This window comes from Chiloscyllium plagiosum, unplaced genomic scaffold (assembly GCF_037043375.1).
Source record: "Chiloscyllium plagiosum isolate Xiang-an unplaced genomic scaffold, Cpla_swu_hap1 HiC_scaffold_8, whole genome shotgun sequence".
NCBI lineage: Eukaryota > Metazoa > Chordata > Chondrichthyes > Orectolobiformes > Hemiscylliidae > Chiloscyllium > Chiloscyllium plagiosum.
Window position 1 is genome coordinate 94,729,265 of NW_028270146.1, and position 10,635 is coordinate 94,739,899.

Below are 10,635 nucleotides of genomic sequence, written 5' to 3' on the forward strand. Positions count from 1 at the left end.
AAAGGCCACGTCACGCCCAGACAAGCTCTTGTCAGTCTGAGCTGCTTTGCACGGTTCCTGATACTTTCCCCAGACATGGCAGAGAGGTGAATGTTGGTTCCCTGCTTTGACAGCAGGGCCCTCAAGATCCTGTTGGATGAGATGGTACAGACATGTGACATCCTCTTTTCCCATGACCAGCAGTGGAGGCCATTACACCAGACCATGCCAGCTTGGTCTACGGCTGCCCTCCAGGTCAGGGCGGTCTCAGCTGTCTGCAGCAATGCCCAGGAACGTAGGAAGAAGGTCAATGTCCTCCACAATCCACCACCATCTTCTCTCTTACACCTCACTCTCACTCGATCTCTGAACCCAATACCCACCAAGGCTCATGCTCTACCGTGCTCACCATTGCTTGCACTGTTGCCCCACACTCATGGTCACCCACCCTGCTAACCCTCTTGCCTGTCTTCTGTGCTGCCAGCTCACTCACTCTGGACACCTCCCCACCCATTTCAGCACTAACAGCTGTGCCACCCACTTCCATCTCCCATCATTCCTGCCACTCTCTCATTCCGGGAGGGAAAACAGCCCCCAGTGGTTGTTGGCCAAGGTGGCTGATGGGCTCCTTTACATTTGGCTCCTCATCCTTTACACAACATGGGAACAAAGAGGCGGAATAGGCCATTTGGCCCATTGAGCCTGTTCCACTACTCAATGATACTCTATCGCAACGATTAGAGTGGTGCTAGAAAAGTGCAGCAGGTCAGGAAGCATCCGAGGAGCAGGAAAAATAGATGGTTCGGGCAAAAGCCCTTCATCAGGAAAGACCTGATGAAGGGCTTTTGCCTGAAACGTCTACTTTTCCTGCTCCTCGGATGCTGCCTGACCTGCTGTGCTTTTCCAGCATCACTCTGATCTTGACTGTAATCTCCAGCATTTGCAGTGCCCACTTCTGCCTCTATCTCAATGCCATATTCCCAGTTTCTCCCCATACTACTTGACACCACCAAAATCCAAAAACGTATCCCTCTCTTTCTTGAGCATGACGTCAGAAGTCACACCAAACGAGGTTATAGTCCAACAGGTTTATTTGAAATCACAAGCTTAAGGCGAGTTGCCCCCTTGGTGCGGGAGGTGACATCTCAAATAAACCTGTTGGATGACAACCTGGTGTCATGTGACTTCTGACTTTGTCCACCCCCAGTCCAACAACGGCCCCTCCACATCATTCCTTGAGTATATTCAGCGATTGAGCTTCCACAAACCTTCCAGCAATTTCTGTTTTTGCACCTATCCATCATGTTCGGTGTTACTGTATTGCGCATTGTGGGCTCCAAGCATCAAATGAACAATTGGGTGATATAATGGTGGAGGTAATGAGTGAAAATTGCCACAGTTTATTTACTGGTGGTGGGAAAAGGAAATTGGCTGTGAAAGATAACGTTTCCAGATAGAACGAGAGAATAAGACACCCAGATCCTTTTCTGTATCCACACTTCTCAATTTATCCCCACTGAAATAATACTCTCCCTCTCTAATTTTACATCAGAATGAACAGGACATTTATCCCCATTCAATAAAGTACGGAGCTGAAAATAGCGCAGCAGGTCAGGCAGCACGTGAGGAGCAGCAGAGTTGGCTTTTCGAGCAGGACCCTTCATCAGGAATGTTGGGGGGGTGGGGGGGGGGAGGGGATGGGGAATAAATAGGGGGTGAGGTGGTGGGGCTAAGGGAAAGGTGGCTGGGAAGGTGATAGGTGGGGCCCACCAATCCACTCCACGCTTCCCACTGACCTATCACAATCACCTCCTACCTGCACCCGCCTATCGCCATCCCAGGTACCTTTCCCCCAGCCCCACCCCATTTCCCCCCCCCCCCCCCCATTTATATCTCAGCCCTCTCTTCCCCCACCACATCCCTTTTACATGAACTGGACAGCGGTTATTGTGAATACAGGAGCGGCCGAAGCACAAAATAGAATTAGGTGTTATTGTCAGGTGTGCTTAAGCACATGGATACAGGAGCGCGGTGAAAAGTTTGCAATGTCACCATTCTCGGCGCCATCTTAGGTACAAGGCACCTAGGTACAAAATTTGAGGTAAAAAGTAGAAAAATATGTAAGTTAAAAATTCAACATTGCGGTCCTTCTCAGTATAAAAATAGCAAACAACAAATAGAGGTAAAAGTTTCAAATTACAGTCCTTCTTTGGCTATGAACCTGCACTCGCTCCATACTGGGTCTTGTATTAGGAATTGTGGAAGACAGCGATGAGATGACGAGTCTCATTCTGATAGACTTCCCAGGGAGGTTCAGAAAGCCAGCGTTGAAATTAAAAACAAGTCTGGAATAAGCCTGGTCGACAGTGGTCGCGTGTGTATGTATGCCTGGCAGTTGGCCAGAAAATATAAGAAACCGAGGCAATGAGTTACAAACTCATGAATGGAAAGTAACAGCTTACAGGTTCAGTGAAGATAGGAGGTACAAGCAGGGATTGAGGCGGGCTGCCAATAAAAGAAGCAGAAAATATATTGGGACAGGACACTGAGAATGCAAGATTGAGGGCAGAACGAGAGGATGCAAGGGGTGCTGTGAGAGAATTATTTTGACAAAGATGGGTGGCATGGTGGCCCAGTGGTTAGCACTGCTGCTGCCTCACAGCGTTAGGGACCTGGGTTTAATCCCAAGCTCAGGCGACTGTCTGTGTGGAGTTTGCACATTCTCCCTGAGTCTGTGTGGGTTTGCTCCGGTTTCCTCCCACAATCCAAAGGTGTGCAGGTTAGGGTAAACTGGCCACACTAAATTGCCCCATTGCATTCAGGGATGTGCAGGTTGGGTGGGTTAGGTAAAAACAATGACTGCAGATGCTGGAAACCAGATTCTGGATTAGTGGTGCTGGAAGAGCACAGCAGTTCAGGCAGCATCCAAGGAGCTTCGAAATCGACGTTTCGGGCAAAAGCCCTTCATCGGATGAAGGGCTTTTGCCCGAAACGTCGGTTTCGAAGCTCCTTGGATGCTGCCTGAATTGCTGTGCTCTTCCAGCACCACTAATCCAGGTTGGGTGGGTTAGCCATAGGAAACGCAGGGTGACAGGGATAGGGGGTGGGTCTGGGTGGGATGCCTTTCGGAGGGTCAGTGTGGACTCGATGGGCTGAGTCGCCTGCTGTAGGGATTCCACGGAAGAAGAGGCATTGCCTGCCCTGAGACGCGGCCTCATACAGCCAAATAAAAAAAACACCTGTGGAAAATGAGTCAGCAAGAACCAATGATATTCGCAGTTCCTGCCTGTAGGATTAGTGACCTTGATACGTGCTGGGAGACCAAGTGTGAGATTGGTTTCCCTGGTAACTTCAGGCCTTGTTGAGACAGCATGTTTGTAAGACGCCCCTCCTCTATCTTGTGCAACAAAGCAAAGCTGTCTGCAGTCACTAAAGCCATGGCAAAAAACAGGGGAGGAAAGTCTGACAACCATGGAATTAATGAGGAGTTCACAATCCCACAGACTCCTGTCACCAGCTGAGGTTAGGGCTTTGAGGGAAGCACTGGGTCTGACGATACATCCGAATTCCGATTCTCTTCCCAGTCTTGAACTGAGAAATGTCCGAGCACCTCGTGTGCTTGTAGTAAGACGTAGGTTTAAGGTGAGAGGGGAAAGAGTTAAAAAGGGACCTGAGGGGCAACTTTCTAACGCAGAGGGTGGTACGTGTATGGAATGAGCTGCCAGAGGAGGTTGTAAAGGCTGGTACAATTACGACACCGGCACAGGTACATGGACAGGAAAGGTATAAAGGGGTATGGACCAAATGCAGGCAAGTGGGACTAGTTCAGTTGAGGAAACCTGGAAAAGTTGGGCCGAAGGGTCTGTTTCCACGCTGCATGAGCGTTGCCATGCTATGTAAGCATTGTCCCTATCAGGTTTTGCTTGTTACTGGTTCCCTGGTGATGGAAATATTGACTAAAAGCGGGGAAATCACGTTGGAGTTGTACAGAACTGGTTGGTGAAACCACAGTTAGACCAGTTCTGGTCACCACATTACAGGAAGGATGTGGTCACACTAGAGGGGGTGCAGAGGAGATTCGCTAGAATGCTGTCGAGGATGGAAAATTTAAGTTATGCGGAAAGGTTGGATATTTTCTTTGAAGCAGGGAAGACTGAAGAGGGGATCCGACTGAGGTGTACAAGGTTATAAGAGGGGGCATAGACAGAGTGGATATGGAGCAGCTGTTCCCCATGAACACAGGTTTGAGGTGAGGGGTGGGAGATTTTGGGGAGCAAGTGAGGGTGAACCTTGTTACCCAGAGGGTAGTGACGGCCTGCACTACCTGGGAGGGTGGCAGAGACAAATTGCTACACATCCTTTGAAAGGTGGATGAGTACTTGGCACATCAGAGTGTTCAAGGCTTTTAGCCAAGTGCTGGTAAATGGGATGAGATTTAGATTTTGACTTTATTGTCACAGGTACTCAAGTACAGGGTACAGGACTACAGTGAAAAGTGTCCAATCTCACCACAAACGGTGCCATCTTAGGTAACAAGTACCTCGGTACAAAAACTAAGCAGAATAATAAAGAAACAAATTAAACAGTTCTGCACTACAGTCTTCTTAGTATTAAGAGGAAAAAAATAAAGAATTACAGGTATCCCCTGCTATCGAAAGTAGAGCGTTCCCGGGAAACCTTTCGCAAGCCGGAAATGGTGTAAAGCGAAGATGCATGGTTCACATGGGAAAAATGTTGCTGTTTTCGTAAAAGCGAAAGTAAGTTGTAAAGTCAAATCTTACTGTCATTTCTTAAGGCGAAAGTGAGGACTGCAGATGCTGGAGATTAGAGTCGAGAGTGTGGCGCTGGAAAAGCACAGCAGGTCAGGCAGCATCCGAGGAGCTGGAGAATCGATGTTTTGGGCAAAAGCCCGATTCATCAGGAATGGTCTTTTCTTAAACCCTGGGTCTGCAGACCCTCCAAACTGGGCTTTCCCCAAGAGGGATCGCTCTCCCTTTGCGCTGGGCTGAGACCTGCCTGTGCTCGCCAGCTGCCATCCTGGCTCCAGCCATTGCCATGCTCCATTGCTGGACTAGGCGTCTCGCTGTGGAAGCCCGCTGACCACGACTGGCAGCCTCATGGCCGACCGTCTCCATGGCTGAGCTCCAAAGACCAAGGAACCAAAAGAAAGGAGTAAAGAATGAAGAGAAGGAAGTAAAGAAGGAAAAGCGATTGGAGTGAACGAGCTCTGGTGAGGAGCCGTACTCTGCCGCCATCTTGGATCAATCTTGGTTTAGGTCGAAAGTCAGGTGTTTCTCACGTGGTGGTGCAGACTCGATGGGCCGATGGGCCTCTTCTGCACTGTTTGATTCTATGATTTTAAACAGATCCTGTTAGTTGCCTGCTCCCTATAGACCCAAGATATTGTGACCAAGCGCCAGGTCAGGAAATGGAGGTAAGAGGGCACTCAGGCCTAGCAAATATGGATTTCTACCAAGTATTAGTCAGCGTTGAACAGCTCCCCCACTGAATTGAGGGGGAAAAAAAAAGTCACGGGGGCATTAATATAAATTGCAGGCGGGGAGAAAAGCTGGAGGAGAAAAATAACTGATCGTCTGACCGGCCGACCGTGAATGGGTTGGCTGTCTGGTTGGCATGGCGCTGAGGTTCACATGGGAAAAATTTTGCTGTTTTCGTAAAAGCATTCCTGAAGAAGGGCTTATGCCCGAAACGTCGATTCTCCTGTTCCCTGGATGCTGCCTGACCTGCTGCACTTTTCCAGCAACACATTTCCATCCCCCACTGAATGTCCTGTGTATTTGCAGAAAGGCTGCCTCTGAAAGATCTGGTTGGAGGAGGGAGAGGACCCAGGTGGGGATGTCTCTGGTGACTCCCAAAGTTTCACGAGCCTCTTACTGATCGGGGTCCAGCCATCAGTGGGTACAACAGTAAAGCCTGTGAATGTGGGATGAGGTGATTCCTGGGAATGAGGTCTGTAATAACTTGTTTGGGAATGCTAACATACCAACTAATCATAAAATCCCTACAGTGTGGAAGCAGGCCATTTGGCCCATTGAGTCCACACCAAGATCATCCCATCCAGACCCACCCCTGCACACTATGGCCAATTCACCTGACCTGCACATCTTTGGACTGTGGGAGGAAACCGGAGGACCTGGAGGAAACCAACACAGACACGGGGAGAATGGTGCAAACTCCCACACAGTCGCCCGAGGCTGGAATCGAACCAGGGTCCCTGGAGCAGTGAGCTACCCTAACGCAGTCTCCAATGACATTGCTACACGTTGACGATGCTGCTGCTCCTTAGTTTGCTCAGAACCTCAGCGCCATGCCAACCAGACAGCCAACCCATTCACGGTCGGCTGGTCAGACGATCAGTTATTTTTCTCCTCCAGCTTTTCTCCCCGCCTGCAATTTATATTAATGCCCCCGTGACTTTTTTTTCCCCCCTCAATAAAAGTCATGAATTTCTGGAGACTCCAGGACCATCTGACATCCCTCGTCTGGAAGGGACATGTGGAGGGATATCAGGACAGGGGGCACCTCCTCCTGCAGCTAATCAGGATCCAGTTAATTACAGAATCACACAACTGTTAAGGTGCAGAAGGAGGCCATTCAGTCCATCGTCCTGCACTAATTCTGGTACCTAGTGCCAATTGCCTGCCATTTCCCCATTGTGATAAAGTGTGCAGATGAATCAGACCTGCCTTGATCTTTTAAATGTTCAAATTTATTGGATTTTAATCTTTGTTTTCAGATACGAGTGAAAACATTCGCCATGTGCAAGTCCTCCCGGCCTTCGGGGGGCGCTGTGAGGCAGTGGCTGTGATTCCTCCAGGCCCTCGGGGGGCGCTGTGAGGGGGTGGCTATGATTCCTCCCGGCCCTCGGGGGGCGCTGTGAGGGGGTGGCTGTGATTCTTCCCGGCCCTCGGGGGGCGCTGTGAGGGGGTGGCTGTGATTCCTCCCGGCCCTCGGGGGGCGCTGTGAGTCGGTGACTGTGATAACTCCCGGCCCTCGGGGGGCGCTGTGAGGGGGTGGCTGTGATTCCTCCCGGCCCTCGGGGGGCGCTGTGAGGGGGTGGCTGTGATTCCTCCCGGCCCTCGGGGGGCGCTGTGAGTCGGTGACTGTGATAACTCCCGGCCCTCGGGGGGCGCTGTGAGGGGGTGGCTGTGATTCCTCCCGGCCCTCGGGGGGCGCTGTGAGGGGGTGGCTGTGATAACTCCCGGCCCTCGGGGGGCGCTGTGAGGCGGTGGCTGTGATTCCTCCCGGCCCTCGGGGGGCGCTGTGAGGAGGTGGCTGTGATTCCTCCAGGCCCTCGGGGGGCGCTGTGAGGCGGTGGCTGTGATTCCTCCCGGCCCTCGGGGGGCGCTGTGAGGCGGTGGCTGTGATTCCTCCCGGCCCTCGGGGGGCGCTGTGAGGGGGTGGAGATGCTCGTGTGGCCGGTGGGAGATGCAGTTTATTCGGGAAAGTCTGTGGCGAGTGGCGCACGAGGCACGGGGTGAGTGAGGCCGCTCTGGGTCTTGTCACTGTTTCATTTCTGCCGCTTTCAATCAGGCAGCTCCTTATCAATCCCGACTGGGCTCTCGAACCCCGTCCAGCGCAATCCCACCCCAACCCCCTTCACTCCACATCCCCTCCCCACCCTTCCCCCACATCCCTCCCCCCCCTTCCCCCACATCCCCTCCCCCCCCTTCCCCCACATCCCCTCCCCCCCCTTCCCCCACATCCCCTCCCCCCCCTTCCCCCACATCCCCTCCCCCCCCTTCCCCCACATCCCCTCCCCCCACTTCCCCTCCCCCCCCCACTTCCCCTCCCCCCCCACTTCCCCTCCCCCCACTTCCCCTCCCCCCCCACTTCCCCTCCCCCCACTTCCCCTCCCCCCCTTCCCCCACATCCCCTCCCCCCCTTCCCCCCCATCCCCTCCCCCCCTTCCCCCCCATCCCCTCCCCCCCTTCCCCCCCATCCCCTCCCCCCCTTCCCCCCCATCCCCTCCCCCCCTTCCCCCACATCCCCTTCCCCCCCATCCCCTCCCCCCCTTCCCCCACATCCCCTCCCCCCCTTCCCCCACATCCCCTCCCCCCCATCCCCTCCCCCCCATCCCCTCCCCCCCATCCCCTCCCCCCCATCCCCTCCCCCACTTCCCCCACATCCCCTCCCCCCCTTCCCCCACATCCCCTCCCCCCCCTTCCCCCACATCCCCTCCCACCCTTCCCCCACATCCCCTCCCACCGTTCCCCCACATCCCCTCCCACCGTTCCCCCACATCCCCTCCCCCCAACCACCCCCTCCCACCCCCCCACCACCCCATCCCACCACCCCATCCCACCCAACCCACCCCCCCACCCCCCATCCCACCCCCCCCACCCCCCCATCCCACCCCCCCCACCCCCCATCCCACCCAACCCACCCCCCCATCCCACCCAACCCACCCCCCACCCCCCACCCCCCATCCCACCCAACCCACCCCCCACCCACCCCACCCACCCCACCCACCCACCCACCCACCCCACCCACCCACCCCACCCCACCCACCCACCCACCCACCCCACCCACCCACCCACCCACCCACCCACCCACCCCACCCCACCCCACCCACCCACCCCACCCCACCCACCCACCCCACCCCACCCACCCACCCCACCCCACCCCACCCACCCACCCCACCCCACCCACCCACCCACCCCACCCCACCCCACCCACCCCACCCCACCCCACCCACCCACCCCACCCCACCCACCCATCCCACCCCACCCCACCCACCCATCCCACCCCACCCCACCCACCCATCCCACCCCACCCCACCCATCCCACCCCACCCCACCCACCCATCCCACCCCACCCACCCCACCCATCCCACCCCACCCACCCATCCCACCCCACCCACCCATCCCACCCCACCCATCCCACCCACCCACCCCACCCCACCCACCCATCCCACCCCACCCACTCATCCCACCCCACCCACCCATCCCACCCACCCACCCCACCCACCCACCCACCCCACCCACCCCACCCACCCCACCCCACCCACCCCACCCACCCCACCCACCCCACCCCACCCACCCCACCCACCCCACCCACCCCACCCACCCACCCCACCCACCCCACCCACCCCACCCACCCCACCCACCCACCCCACCCACCCCACCCACCCCACCCCACCCACCCACCCCACCCCACCCACCCACCCCACCCCACCCACCCATCCCACCCACCCATCCCACCCACCCCACCCACCCCACCCCACCCATCCCACCCACCCCACCCACCCCACCCACCCCACCCACCCATCCCCCCCAACTCCCCCAACCCCCCCAACCCACCCCCCCCACCCCCCCCACCCCCCCCACCCCCCCCACCCAACCCACCCCCCCCCACCCAACCCACCCCCCCCCACCCAACCCCCCCCCCCACCCAACCCCCCCCCCCCACCCAACCCACCCCCCCCCCACCCAACCCACCCCCCCCACCCAACCCACCCCCCCCCACCCAACCCACCCCCCCCCACCCCCCCCACCCAACCCACCCCACCCAACCCACCCCCCCCCACCCAACCCACCCCCCCCCCACCATACCCACCCCCCCCACCAACCCACCCCCCCCACCAACCCACCCCCCCCCACCAACCCACCCCCCCCACCAACCCACCCCCCCCACCCAACCCACCCCCCCCCACCCAACCCACCCCCCCCCCACCCAACCCACCCCCCCCCCACCCAACCCACCCCCCCACACCCAACCCACCCAACCCACCCCCCCCACACAACCCACCCCCCCCACACAACCCACCCCCCCACACAACCCACCCCCCCCCACACAACCCACCCCCCCCACACAACCCACCCAACCCACCCCCCCACACAACCCACCCTCCCACACCCCCACACCCCCCACCCCACCCCACCCCACCCCACCCACCCCACCCCACCCCACCCAACCCAACCCCCCATCCCACCCAACCCACCCCCACCACCCAACCCACCCCCCCAACCCCCCCACACAAACCACCCCCCACCCACCCACCCCACCCACCCCCCCCACCCCACCCCCCCCCCACCCCACCCACCCCCCCCCACCCCCCACCCCACCCACCCCCCACCCCCCCACCCCACCCACCCCCCACCCCATCCCACCCCCCCACCCCATCCCACCCCCCCACCACCCCATCCCACCCCCCCACCACCCCATCCCACCACCCCATCCCACCCAACCCACCCCCCCACCCCACATCCCACCCCCCACCCCCCATCCCACCCCCCCACCCCCCATCCCACCCCCCCACCCCCCATCCCACCCCCCCATCCCACCCCCCATCCCACCCAACCCACCCCCCCACCCCCCCACCCAACCCACCCCCCCACCCCACCCAACCCACCCCCCCACCCCCCCATCCCACCCAACCCACCCCCCCACCCCCCCATCCCACCCAACCCACCCCCCCACCCCCCCATCCCACCCAACCCACCCCACCCACCATCCCAACCAACCCACCCCCCCACCCCCCCATCCCACCCAACCCACCCCCATCCCACCCACCCCACCCCCCCATCCCACCCACCCCACCCCCCCATCCCACCCACCCCATCCCACCCACCCCACCCCCCCATCCCACCCACCCCATCCCACCCACCCCACCCACCCATCCCACCCACCCCA

The 10,635-nt window shown here is 58.4% G+C and overlaps 1 protein-coding gene across 1 annotated transcript in view; it reads left to right on the forward strand.

Annotated features, from left to right (window-relative positions):
* The first annotated feature begins 7,410 nt into the window (after positions 1-7,410).
* Positions 7,411-10,635, forward strand: part of jmjd7 (jumonji domain containing 7) — a 35,060-nt gene continuing 31,835 nt past the window's right edge. The window contains exon 1 of the mRNA XM_087990121.1: positions 7,411-7,477. The gene's annotated coding sequence lies outside the window, so the exon portion shown is untranslated. The remainder of the gene's footprint in view (positions 7,478-10,635) is intronic.